The sequence below is a fragment of the Argiope bruennichi genome, chromosome X1 (assembly GCF_947563725.1).
Source record: "Argiope bruennichi chromosome X1, qqArgBrue1.1, whole genome shotgun sequence".
NCBI classification, from domain to species: domain Eukaryota; kingdom Metazoa; phylum Arthropoda; class Arachnida; order Araneae; family Araneidae; genus Argiope; species Argiope bruennichi.
In genome coordinates this window covers 88,480,247-88,495,362 of record NC_079162.1, presented here as the reverse complement: position 1 = coordinate 88,495,362, position 15,116 = coordinate 88,480,247, and the positions used below count along the sequence as shown (strand labels likewise).

Here is a 15,116-nt window from a genome sequence, read left to right as displayed (position 1 = left end):
TATTTTCATATCATGAAAAATACACACAAAAAAAGGATGGGGAGGACTTGATTTTTGAATTATAATTAATTAAACTCATTAGCTGTCACAAATCGGGTATTTTATATTAAGTATTGAAATTTTCAATGGAACTATAAAATTTTAAAGAGAAATACTAGTTTTTAACAATTACATAAACATAAAATTTTAACTCATACTCTAATTCTAATCAAAAATGTGATACAGAATGTGCAGGTACTTAAATTACAAAACTCAGAATTTTTGAGTAACATCAAGAGAAGCAAAATAGTGCTATAATAAACAAAGCCTATTCAGTGAGAAAATACATACGAAATAATCATTCCAAAAAATTCAAACTTACTGAAATAAAAGAAAATTATTTAATTAAGGAAATTTTCAATGAAACTGAACATTTGGATCAAAAGTTATACTGCAAATAAAAGCAGTGTATTGCAGAGATGCGCTCCTTCGTTGAGATCATAGCTTTATCTGGCCAAAAAATGCAGCTAATAATACAATTTTGACATAAATTGTTTTATGTCATTAAAAATCATCCCTTAATGATCTGAAAACCAATTTATAGATATTTTTCTAAGTTTGCATTTTTGGAAAATGTATTGTATGCATATTTTTATTTATTAAACATGATAACATAACACCATGTCCATTACACATTTTGGAGCTTTTGATAACCACTAACAAGTCTCCGAATTCGTTCACGGAATAATTAAACAATAAATATATATTAGTAAAGAAAATTTCAACAATGGATGCTAACATATTGAATAAAACACTAGATAAAAACAATGGCCTTGTCCTCCAAACCCTTGAGGTGAAATCACTAGCATGGTTTATGGGTCATTATATTAATAACACAAATGAAATGTGATTTTTCAATTACTTTGGCAGTTTATAAACATGATGCAACATAAAAGTAAGAAAACATATAGAAGCATACTAAATTTTCCTTCCTCTCACCCCACTCTTCTCCCCAGAATTTATTTAGAAGCTTGAAGGAATAATTAATAATATTCCCACCGTCTTTTTCCATAAAAGAAACAATAAACAAGTTCACTCTATTTTTCAAAAAAGAAACAATAAACAAGTTCACTCTATTTTTCAAAAAAGAAACAATAAATTAGGTAACATGCATGCAGTATCGTAAGTTCAAATAGAATATAGCTTTCTTATACAGCTAAAAAGTTCGAAGTGAAGAACACAAAATTCAAATTGAAATGCACGCAATGAATCTTTCATAATAAAGACCTGCACAAATTCAATTAACTCATTAATAATTAAATAAAAGCTTTTAATCTATTTAAAAAAACACAGTAGTCCCAAACACAAATTTCAGGACAACTTAAGGGAGACGGAAAAGTTAGCCGACAAAAACAAAACCAATATATAACGATCTTTTAGAACTAGAATGATGTACACAATAAATATTTAAGTATTAAAATCATATCATGCATTTTCAACACCAAATTAGCTCATTCCTTTTCACATCATTTTTTGTTGTGATACTAAACTTCCATACAAAATTCTTACTTTCAATGGGCTAACGTAGCTACTGCGTTTCTCATCTTGAAGCTAACAAATACATGCGATGACCTTTTATTATATATATATTACCTAGTGCCCACTTAAATGTACGATGTTAAGCAGGAGAAACTTGTTTGCTTTTCAATCGTGTGGGTGGTGGTGTATCGTTATCACCACATTTAGTTAACGTTTAAGGTGAAGAGTCGCTATCTTCCAAACTTTCAATCATGAACTGATAGTTAAAGGCTCCTATCTAAAATTTCAGTTACGACTGATTTAATTTCAAAACAATTTTTTCAAAGTGTAACTTTTTAATTTTAAATATCATCTCAGACCAGCTTTTATCATCTATCTGGATCAAATACGGGGATATACAATGAATTTGCATACATCTAAAAAAATGATTTGTTCACTTCATTTTAGATTTAAAGCAAATATGTCTTTAATTTGACAAGATTACTTCAGATACCCAGATGATTTTTATCATGAAGCTTCCATTCACTATCGAATTCTGATAACTGCAATCTAGAAGCTTTAAGCTGCTAGCACACTACAGAAATTTCCTCGAGCCATCAAAAGCGAGCAACTCTTCATATGACATGACCTTAAGTGCAAGAGGCCTATGTTCAATCTAACAATCCCAAAACTAAAGGCTCATAAGGGCACTTTTTATTAATTCTTAGGCGATCTTTCATTTTATTTTATTTTTTTATTTATTTTCGTTTGCATTTTCGCAAGTCTTTTATTTCCACTTCTGGAGTCGGTTTATAATTTTGATTTTTCATTTCAGATCAGGCCTCTCATCCATCAGAAATATTTAACTATTTGTAAATTCTCAGTTAGAAATTGAATTGAGGTTTAATTGAGTTATTCTAAATCGAGACGCATTTTGATTTCGTACAAAAGAAGTTATTAAATTAAATATTTTAATCAGCAAATAAATTTTCTTGCTTAGATGAAAAATATTGCAAAAAGTATTCACAAGGACTTTTTTTCTTTGCTCTCTTAGTAAATTGATTACTTAATACAAGATTCTAAAATGTAATTGAACTTGCAGATTAAGAAATGCTTTCTCAATTTTATCAACTAAATGATGAAAAAGAATATGATAAATTCCTCATACAAAGAAAAAAAAAGTATTTTATGGCACTAATGCTTGATTTAAAGAACACTAAAACAATGCAGAATATAAAATTCTTCTTTGTAAAAGGATATCCTTTTTTTAAATGTATATTAATCCCATGAAATTTCTTAATATTATATGTCATGCTACATCATTATTTGTTTTTGAGCAATTATATGTTGGGTAGTAAGTATGAAAAAATAAAAATCCATTCATTGTACAAGAGATTCATCATCAGTGACAATTTTTTTAATATGTGTGGTATGGTACTTTACGAAAATCGTTGTTTTGTCTCATTTTGTGTAGCAGTATGCTGAATGGTGACTGCTATATTCAGCTATTTTTGAATAGCATGTATCCGCATTAACGGATGGATTGTCTTTCGCAAAACTTTCACTGTGTGATACAAATTGAATGTCTCACCTCCTCACCACGCTTAAGCTGAAGGCCGATGGTTGAAAGCGGAATTTCATGACAAGCGGATTGGCTTAAACGGAAGTGGAGATCACAACACCTTTTGACTTTTATTTATGGGGAAGTTCACATTCTTCTGAACATGCGTCCCTTGCAGATATATATCTTTGCAAACGAATTCAGGAAACCTTTCTCAATGTCATAATTGACAGAGTGGATCGCGAGCATGCAAGTATTGTTAGAAGAATACAGGTGTCGAAGGCACTCATTTTGCGCAAGTTTGGCAAATACTTCAATTAATATGTTATTTGAACCATTTTTTAAAAATTTAATGAGAGTAAATAATGCATTATTTTCTCATTCTATCTTTAAAATAACTTATTGTTAAATATGCATTATCGATGAAAGATTAATGAATTATAAAAAGTTGCAGACTGTACATTTAAATCTGAAATTGTGTATTTATAGACTTTTGGGGATTCTATGTGAATACTGATTGCATATCAATGAATTCAATTTTAAATGTACAAATATGTTTTAAAAGCATTACATAGTTTTAGATGTAAGAATTATTTGTGTTTTAAGGATTAGTTTGCCATGATCATTAATTTTTGTATATGTATTATAAGAGTAAATATATATATATTCTAAATACAAGATGTGAAGAGAAGAGCCAAGTCAATTACAATCTTATTTTTGTATCTTCATATTTTCGCATTTACTTTTTGTTAAATATCCACAGTCGAATTCCAAAGATAATTTTAGCCTATTTCCATTTCTAAAATTGTAAACAAAAACATCTATTTAGGAATACACTATACTGAGTTTCAGCCAGATAGCTGCTGAATCTTTAATAATTTTTCTAATTAGTTGCCAGTAACTAGATCATTCTGAAAGGAAAATTTTCATTTGTGTATTTTTATATTTATGTAAATTTTTCTACTATATATATGAGGTGTGAATTTGATATAGTTGGATTTTTACTTCTTTTTACAGCCCAGATTGAATCTTTCACTTCAAGTGTTTAATAAATGATTAGTTATTTTTGATCTTTTGAATTCTTTATTTCTTATCACCAAAATCACTGAAATCTGCTTCATTAAATACATCAAAAGGTTAAAAGCATAGTAGGAATGTCCACATGGCGATATCATAATTAAAGGAATCTTGAGTAAAGGGGCGTCTATATTCAACCTCTAACTATTGAATAGTCTCTTCTAATATGGAGTTAATGAATTTCAAAATTTAGCCTTTCTATAGCTAAAATTATGCTACCTGGTACACAGACAAAGTTCTCTTGCTGGAGAGGGATTGTTGAGACATTGTCATAAAAGAAAAAGGTCTTATATGTACAGAAGATGAAGCAGTCAACTTAACGAAAGCTAAGGAATTCAACTTACAATACAATAGAGCCTACATTACATGAATTGAGTCTTAATATCGAAATATTATCAAAGGAATTTCAAATACAACAGAAGTAAGAAAGAAACTGAAGTTATTTTCAACAGGAATTCTAAAGCTAGAGTAATGTCTTTCAAGCAAGAATTCCTCTCTGCTATTATTGAACCAAATGAAAACATTGGACTTAACCAATTAAAAGCAATGGATGCAAGTAAGCTTTCGAGCTTATTTACTCGCTTAGAAAAGCTGGTCATTCACTCAAGGACTTAGATTAGTTCTTTCAATTGCTAAGACTTTTTACCATCTGAATACGAAATTATTGTCCAGAATATTTGCAGTTGGCATTGCAGTCATTTTAAATTTCTTAAAATCAAAGAAGAAATATGGGCGAGAAAAGAAACACTTTGATAACATGCAACTAACCAGGTGACAATTTCTATGATGACTAAAAATAAGTCGGAACCAGAAATAAGTGCAATTTCCCTATCTACAAAATCTTTTAATAAAAGAAAAATCTTATAAAACTCTTCTCTAAGTCATACAAGCTCGGATATGAAAATACACTTCTTATTAGAAGCCCTATTTTATGGTGAAGGAGCAGATAATTAACTTTAACTCAATGGCCATAACTACGAAAAGGTACTTTTCGCAGAATTTGAAACGGTTATTAACGAAACATTGGTGGGAGCAGAGTACAGTATCACCACTTTAATATAAACCAAAAGTACTGTACATCTTAAATTTAATAATAGAAAAAATAAAAATTAGTATTAGTGTTTATACTATTATCGAATTAAGAACAAATTTATTGTCTGGAATACGTTTTAACAGAAAAGGAGTACATTTTAAAGGTGCTAAAAGGAAAACTAGTGTGTTTCCAAATAATAATGAATTACTGTTTACAGCTAAATTATTAAATGGCTTGCATTATGTTTTTCCTGAATATCCTAATAAATCTAAAAGAAACAATGAAGATTCTAAGAAAGTAAATATTCAGAAGTATGTTTCATTTCCTGCTCAGAACGTTAATACTTGACTTAGAAAATTGCTTCATATAGATTATATCAAATCCTTAGGGAAATTACCTACATTTATATTGATATTTGTAAACCCTGTAAGAAAAGCAAAAAAAGAAGAGCATTAGTTTTAAGCCCCTTAAGAAACTTTGTTCTAATACACCTTTGGAATTAAATCACATGGATCTCTGTGGCTAGTTCCCTAAAACTTCAATGCATGGGCACAAATATTACTTAACTGAAATAGATTATTAAAGGCGTTGAGTATTTGCTTACCCATTAAAATCCAAACCCAATGTATTTAACACTTTTAGTAGATTTCAAAAAATGCGTTGGAAAGTTTTTGGATGGAAAGATTAGACGTATTCGCACTGATAATAGTTTGGAATTTATACAGGAGCAGTTTTTGCATACTATTTGTTTATTTTATCATCAAAATTATGTTTGTTTTTCATATGTTTATGCTACCATCACTTTTTTGTGATGAGTTGGGTATAAAGAAGGTGAAACAGTTTGGATATACACATATCAACAGAACGGAGTAATCGAAAAATTAAATTACACTGATGCTGATGGAATAAATATTTTGTTGAAATGAGTGATTTCAGTCAAAGTTTTTGGTCTGAAACTGTCGTATTTTTTATACATCTGGAATAAAATTTGCCATTGTAATCAAAGTAAAACTCCATTTAGTTATATGAGGGGAAAACAACCTACATTAGAACACCTTAAACCTTTCGGTTGTAAGGCTTTCGCTCATATCCCTAAACAACTGAAAAAGAAATTAGATCCGAGATCAAACCAAGGATATTATTTGGATAGGCTCTGATAACTTAAGTACATAGAATGTAAATACGAGGAACTCGGAATATAGAAACAATAAATGTAAGATTTGGTGAATCACAACTAATAAAAGTAAATTCAAACCATTATGAATTTGATCGAATAGAAGTTGTCCTGGAATCGCATTATATAACAAACTTCGTCTTACACGGATGATAACGAAATCGATCCTGCCGAAAGCGATAGTAAACCTGCACCCTCTAGTAAAAAAGTGGTAAACTGGAGATAAGAAAGTCCATTTCCTAGAGCTGATGGTAAAAGAAGATAGACATTTACTTAAAATAGTGAAAATAATAACAGTATGTCATCAGAATGACAATATGAGAATATTGTTATTTCAGAAAGCTATAAACATCTTAGCATAAAATGCATGGTTAAAAGCCACAGAAGGAAAAATTAGAAACGATGAAAAATAGAAACATCCGAGAAAAAAAGAATTACCCGATAATTTGTGAACTTCAGGAAACTATTACTTTATTCTACAAAACAAAATGATAAAAGTAAAATTTAAATTTTAAAGCTCATTTTGTTGAGAAAGGCCTGAAACAAAGAAAAGGTGGAACTTTTGATGAGGTTTATAATCTCATATTAAACTTTGGTGTAATCAGAATTTTCATTGCTTTATTAGTTTGCCTTAGTAAATGGTTACATTTTCAATGTGATGCTACATGTGTCTATCTTTATGCTCCTCTTAAAGAGAAATTACACATAAACACCCCTTTGGTTTCTAGCCAACTTTGCCATTGGCAACTTTGGCATCACTTTAAAAAGGCATTAACAGTTTTCATCAAAGTAGTAGAGAATGGTATCTTAAAATTCCTAGAATATTAGTGGAGTTAGAATTTAAAAAGGTTGGTTGATGAAATCGTGCTTATGGATATTACAAAATTTTGTACCTTTGGCATTATATGTTGATGAAATCATTTTATTTAAAAAAACTAAAAGTTGGATTGATAATGTTGTGAACTTTTTAAAACAGAAATTTGATTTAAAATATTCAATCAAACTAAGAAGCTGATTGGTGTGAGTTTGTATAAGAAAATAGAAATGACATCAGTCACAGTATACAGATAAACTTTGGGAAATTTCCTATTTCAACATCACCTCTTTCCAAAGATATATTTTTCTTGGAAAAGTAAATTTTTCCTTAAATAATCGCAAATAGGAAAAAGTGTCAAAAATTCCATATTTAAGTTTTGATGGCATTTTGCAATTGCAGGAAGAACTAGAGCAGATATTTCTTATACAATATTTTCTCTCAATTTCAAAAAAATCCAGATATTACACGGTGGGTGATTTATTAAAACTTTTAGAATGCATCAGTTATATAAACTTTCTGAACTAAACTTTAAATATTTAAGATTTGCATCTGATTACATATTCTGATGCAGATTTCACAAATAATCATGATGATCAAATATTCATGAATGGATAAATTGTATTTATTGACCAAGCTCTATTGTATTAAAACCAAAATTGGCTTGTATAAGTTCAATAGAATCTGAATTCGTAGCCTTAACAGAAACAACTAAAGAATTAATATAATTATAGTATATTTTAACAGAATGAGAAAAATTAACTTTATATCAATGAATTGCATCTACATATTGAAGATAATTGAGCAGCTATAGATTTTGCAAAATCTCAAATTAAAAATTCTAGAACCAAATATATTGATATTAAATATATACAAAGTAAACTTAATTCAGATTATATCTTTATAAAATCACTAAGAAAACTTGAATTATACAAATTTACAGATGACATACTTTTAAAAAAATCTAAAATTTAAGTGTATATATACAGAATCTTGGAAATTCTATGTGCATAGAGGAGAGTTGGGCGAAATGAGACAGCTGCATTTATGTCTAAATATATTATAAGAACTTATTTTTAATTTTTTTCAACAGATGGAGCAGTTATAGCTTACTGCTTGATTCTAAATATTACACCAGCTCCAAATTATTTGTCTTTAAAAACAGAAAATTTTATTTTCACAAATCAAAAATACAAATTTTTTCAATCATATAATTTGTGAAATAAAAATATTATAAATGTATAATAAACTAAAAGCTATAGTATTTGTACATTAAAATTAAGCTTAAAAGTAACATTATGTGATAAGCATTTTAAAAGAATTATCTTCAATGGAATGAATGGGACAAGTCCCATTATAAATAATATAATATACGCTAAAAATTCAAGTTTTATATTTTTCTTATTGTGCTGTTTGTTAGAGTATTGTAATGCATTAACAAGTTAATTTATTTAAAAATGTAAATTAATATATATTATTGTTACATATTTTTTTACATAATATAAGATAATAATGTATTAAAAAAGTAGAATTTCCTTTAAACAAAACAGAATGTATAAAATGAAATTCCACTCTTTTTCAAAAACTTAAGTCTTTGTTCACTCTTAACTAAATGTTTGTAAACATATTAGTTTTTAAATTTTTTGTGAATATCAGCATCATACGAAGTATGAATACATACTATAAATCACATATAATAAAGTAACATAATAAACACTGAATTACGAAAAATGTTAATAAATAACTTTTGTCATTTTAAATTATAAAAGATTATAACCAATATTGTTTCTTTAAAAACAAAAACAAAAAAGAAAAGAAAAAAAGAAAAAGAAAATGCCATGAATATGGAAGAAAAAGCACCTAGCAAGATTAAATATATCAAATAATAACATATTGCAAGTAGTGGAAATGGTTGTAAAGTATTCGAGATGTAGCAGCATCAATGAAAATTTCAAAATCAGCTTTCTCAACATGTATAAAAGTATAAATCATTGAAAAAGCATTGAACCTTTTAAAGCAAATCTAAATGTGCAGAAAAATTGCTGCTGCAAATTAATAGGATACTTTAAATTTTAAGATATCTTCCTGGTTCTAGTTTTATAAATTATGGGTTTACCAGCAAGCTATTTTGGAATTTGGCATATTATAGAAATGCATTGAAATTAAATTTACCTAATTCATGGATAACAAATAAACCTACTGGAAAGGACTTGTTTTATGGATCATCATCCTAAACTTACTCACAAATCTCCTGAAGCTACTAGCATAGGCAGGGCATCAAGTTTCAACAAGTCTAATGCAGATACTTTTCTAAATAACCTCGAAAGTCTTTAAGATCGGTATAAGTCCACACCTGATTGTATTTACAATTGTGATGAGATGGGTGTTAAAAGTGTTCACAAACCACCAAAAGTAGTGGCTACACGAGGGAACAAGCAAGTAGGACAGGCCACTTCAGGCGAACGTAGGGAACTAGTAACTGTATTGTTCATTATTAGTGCAATTGGAAATGCTATCATTCTTGCATTTATTTTCCTACGAGTATATTTCAAAGATGTACATTTGAAAGGAGCCCCTATTGGTAGCATTGGCTTTGCTAATCGTAGCGGTTGGATGAGTTCTGATGTATTTCAACAAATACTGCATCATATTATCAGCTATACGAATAGCTGAAAAGAAAATCAAATGTTGCTTGTTCTCGAAAATCATGTTACTGTCGAAGTAATTAGCAAAGCTAGGGAAAAAAGTTTATCCATATTAACTTTATCTCCTCATTGTAGTCATAAACTCCACCCGTTTGATGTTCAGTATTTTCAGCATTCAAATTTAAGTATAATGGAGTTTGTAATGACCGGTTAATAAGTAATCCAGGAGAAATTATAAACCATACTGCCAAGCTTGTTGGAAATGCATATCAATCATCTGTTACACCAAAAAATATAACAGCAGAATTCAGACAGTTTAGCACATATCCATTTAACAGCGAGCCTTTCACAGAAAAAGAATTTTTAACAACATATGCAACAGACTGCCCTATCTCTGATAATGAAGGCATAAGCTACTCAGTAGGATGCATATCAACATCAATTGAGTTGGTTGGCAGTAGTACTAGATAATACAATTCTTCACAATATATATTATCATTTTCTCAATATATCTCATTCATCTGAGTCCTGCTGATATACGCCCATATTCAAAAGCATCATCACGAAAATTGACAAAGAAAAAGGCAAGATCAAAGACCATTACTGACACACCAGAAAAAAAAATGAAATTGAAGAATAGCAGCTAACAAAAAGCAAAAAATATTAAGTAAAACGAAAAAAAAAAAAAAAAACTCATGTTATAAAAAGCAGAAAGTAATGAATGAATCTGTTGATGAGTTCATTGATAGAAAAATTTCTCTGCACAACTCAACTGATGAAGAATTTTGATTTGCATACTCATGTTGATGTTGAAATTGCAAAAGAAATTAACTGATTGATAGGAGATCCAAAAAATAGGAGTGAATGATTTTGTGCTTGTTAATTTTTTGACGAATAAGACAATTGTTAATTACATTGGCAGAGTTGAAGATAGACAGATGTATGCAGTCTTATGATATTCAATTTATGAGAAAGGATGAAAAAGAAAGATTGCACTTCTCACAGGAAAATGACTTCAGTATGGTAGAGAAAATTGAAAATGGAACTTCCCCAAACAGAAATAATTGGTGGTATTAGCTGAGCCCAGCACTACTTTTCTTTCAGTTTTGACTTCATTTATCAGAATACAATATTCATTAATTTTAATTTTTTTCAAGTCTTGTCCTATTCCTCCCTCACAAGAGGGAAATGTGGGCCAAAAATGTCACATTTTTTAAATATGCAAATAAAAGCCAGTTATTCATATTTTGCTGTTTTTGTATTTTTTTCTTTTTTTTTTTTCTTTTTTTAAGAATAACTTAAAGAGCATACTATTAGATATTTATAAATTGCATTCTTAGTAAATTTGGACTAGTGAAGTAAAAAATATTTTGTGAAATTGTCCACTCCTCTCTCAACTCTCCCCTACTGATTACATATTAATATGCTCAATTGTATAAGTACCAATATAGTTGAAATACTTTGCATATATTAAGATGCAAAAATTGTCTGTTTGAAAAATTAGCTAACTTGATTTTTAATTTTTTTTTATCTGTATAATGAGAGTAAATATAATATATACTAAATGCAAAGTGAAGAGAAATGCTATTGTTAAATAAAACTTTATTTTTGTATCTTCACAATTTTGTATTTACTCTTTATTAAACACCCAAAGTTGAATTTCAAAAATTTTGGCTGGAATTTCCAAACAGGATTTACAATTTTAAATAAACAAAAGCACCCAGCTAATGATATGTTATTTTGAAGAAGAGGCAAATAGCTGCTGAATCTTCATTAATTTCTAATTGGCTGCCTGTAACGAGATCGTTCGAAAAAAAGGATTAAAACAAATTTGCATTTGTGCATTCTTATATTTAAGTACATTTTTTGATTTGATATGTTTTGGCTCTTATGATTTTAGACTGTTCCGGTCGATTTTGTTTTATTTTAAACTAGCCACCTCTGAAGACCAGCTAACTCGCAGTAAATGTTGATTATTTTAATTTTATAAAATCGTATCTAAACGATTTATCTATCTATAATTCCATCAATTTTTCAGACATTAAAGTAGTGTGTGTTTTAAACGTCTTACTTCTACATATGAATCTTATTAATGGTAACCAGTACTATAAAATCATAATGCTTCTAAAAACGTAAATAAATAGTTGCTCTATCTTCTAAATTTCACGGATCGTATTTTCACTTTTTTATTCGCTTTGCAAATTACAGATATTAAACAGAATCCTTCTTCCTGAGCTTTCACAATAGTAGAAATTCCCGAGTTAAAATATTTGATAAAACAATGAAAACGTCTTGAATATTGTTGGAAATTACACAAAAACATAGTTTCAAAAAAAAACTGCCTAAATTAAGGGAAAATTCGTACGATTATTAAATTAATATCATTAATAAGACAAGATTTTAAATTTTAGAAGAGTATAAAATTTCTTTTTGTATCTATAATAATTCGGAAGCTATCACCGGAAAACATCAAACTGCATTAATTTTAATTGATTAAAATTCAAACTAAATTTTTTTAAAAAATCTCTTTGAGGAGCAAAGTCCCACACTCCAAGATAATATCAGCCGAATTTGGTAACTGTAGGTCAAACAGTCTCCCCTATAGAAAGCCAACACACACAGGGATACCTTTATCTATATTATTAGCAGAAATTTCAAATAAATGTTTAATTACTTTTAATCTTTTAAATGCCTTGTTTCTTATGACCATAATCACTATTACTCTGTTTCATCAAATGCATCAATTAAAACAGGTTCCCATTTAAAAAGTATAGCCAACTATTTTTATCTGAAAGTAATTAAAAGACACAAACTGAATAAATTTAAATTAAGTAATGAAACATAAAAAGCACTGACAAATTCATAAGATATTAGGAAACTTTCAGCTGTGCATACTAGCCTAGAATCAATAATGCTATAAAATCTTTGCTCAAGTTTAGCTTTGAAAAACACTTCGCAATTTTATGAACATTTTATATAGTGAATAATAGCAAGTTGAATCTATTATATTAATTTCATATCTACATAAGGAAAATTGACATGCCAATTATCTTGTTCCCAACAGAAATCTTAACTACAGCATAGATATTCTTCGAATTTTTCTTACAAACATTGTGAAGCATTAGGATGGCTTTAGTGAAGTTTTTGTGACAATTAATTAAATATTGAATTCTTTATTCAATTGGAAACTATGTTTCTTTGCACATGCGAAAGGCTTAGAACATGATAGAAGTCAAGAATTGTCCAATAAGCAAAATTTGAAATAGCCAAGGCATGGAGGAAAGAAATATTTAAATAATTTTTATTTTCCCAAATCGACATCAAAATATTTTTGTCGAAAATTATTTTCAGACTACTTGTTATTCGACGCTTCACTACTTGCGTTTGTAGAGATTGAACTAAATGTTTTTGAAGAATCGAATGGAGATTGAATTCACTATTGAAAATGGCTGTCTTTTTATTCCCTATTTAAGTGCCACTCACAAGGTTTATGTAAATCTTGTACCATTCTTTGAAAATTTTTAATACATATATAGAGGAAATAGCGTTTTCTGTGGCTTTTTAAAAAATGTTTGAGACAGTCTCATTTTTGAAAGAAATTCTACAAGGCAGATCGTTTGAATTTAAAAAGATGCAGATATTGAAAAAGTACTGAGTTATGGTTCCATCAAGTGTTGAGGCACCATGCAGACACAATATTAGTGCGTTTGTGGCATTTTTTTTTTTTTTTGAAAAATAGAATGAAGAGATTAAAAATAATGTCAGACCCTGGACACTACATCCCTACTACCCTGGACACAAGATTTAATGTAATCTTTGCTACAAATATTTATTAAGCTATAAATAGTACAAAACATCAAAATAATTCCATTCATGTCCAATAAGCAGAGAACAATTTCTATCAACAGTTAAAGGATGCACATATTGCCAATATACTGAATAAAACACTGATATCCAATAAAGATCACAAAGAAAAAAAAAATAAAATAAGTATGTATTATCTTCTAACAAGCAAAAATGCAAAAAGAAATTATAATTGGTGTGGAATTCAAGATATATATTTTTCTGAGAATTAACTGGATAAAAACAAAAGAAATCAATCAAGGAATTATTATTGTATATCCACAAATCATGTAAAAGGACGCATCAGTTATAGTAAAGTTGTATAAGGTATCTTGAATCTGACAATTTTCATTTTATAAGTACAAAAGTAATCTTCATACCTTAACTTATTTGATTTATGAAAAGTTCTATATTAAAAATACAACAGAATTATTAAGCATGAGCTTTGTAATTTGGAATTCTTGTGTAAAATTATTTGGATATTCTATTATTCTTAAAACTTTTGTATTTTATAAATTAAGACAATAAAATATGAGCATTAAGCTCCTCACTTTCCAGATCTGTTAACAAATGTGCAGTAAAAAAAATAAAAAATTAATGTAAGGATATGATGCATAAATAGAGTAACAATTGTTCAGGCCAAGGTAAACAAAATAAATAACAACCATAACTTTTTACTATGAAGTGGAAATCTTGTCTTTTGTAATATTATATAATAAAATAACACAACAAAATTTTACATTTTACATCATGAAATTTCAAATTAAGAATTATATTTAGCAAACTCAAACCAACAACTTACTTGGCACAAAATTGGAACTCCTACTTTATAGGATTTATATTGCTTTCTTCTCCTTTTTCAAAGAGTTCTTTGGGGTTATTTTTCTTACATTATTTCATGAGCAAACCTATAATAAAATAGAAATTAAATGCTGTGGTAATACATTATATACATTAATTATGGGTGCAATAATACATCAATTTTAAATTCACATGTAAAAACTTGAGACAATGCAATGAATTCAAACTATGCATTTTAAAGATGGCATACTCACTTGAAACCCAATTTTAAAATTTTGTGCAACATAAATAATGTACATAATTTTTTAAACTACACTAAAGTCCCCCACTGTAATGTAAAATATGCATTAAAAACAAGTTGAAAATGCTCAAAATCAAATAAAAATAAATTTTTCAAATAAAAGTAAAGCTTTAAATTTTCATGCATAACCTTCGGATAAATTAAGTCAAATAATTACTTATTATTATGATGCAAAAAATTACATCGAACATGCTAAAAAAGTCGGAACAAAAGAAAAACTGATTCGAAGAAATTGGTAACCTAAATATCGAAAATGAAACCAATAACAGGTAGTTTCAAAGCATATTCAAATGAATTCACAAAGGTCTGAGGTGAAACCAAGGAACATTTAAGATAATTTCCAAAATTTTCCAATACATTATATATTATA

General features: G+C 28.4%; 1 long non-coding RNA gene across 2 annotated transcripts in view; it reads right to left on the bottom strand.

Annotated features, from left to right (window-relative positions):
- The window catches only part of LOC129958477 (uncharacterized), a 32,233-nt gene that overhangs the window by 8,354 nt on the left and 8,763 nt on the right, over positions 1 to 15,116 (bottom strand). For both annotated transcript variants that reach the window (XR_008783226.1, XR_008783225.1), the window contains one exon: positions 14,447 to 14,552. This is a non-coding gene — a long non-coding RNA (uncharacterized LOC129958477). The remainder of the gene's footprint in view (positions 1 to 14,446; positions 14,553 to 15,116) is intronic.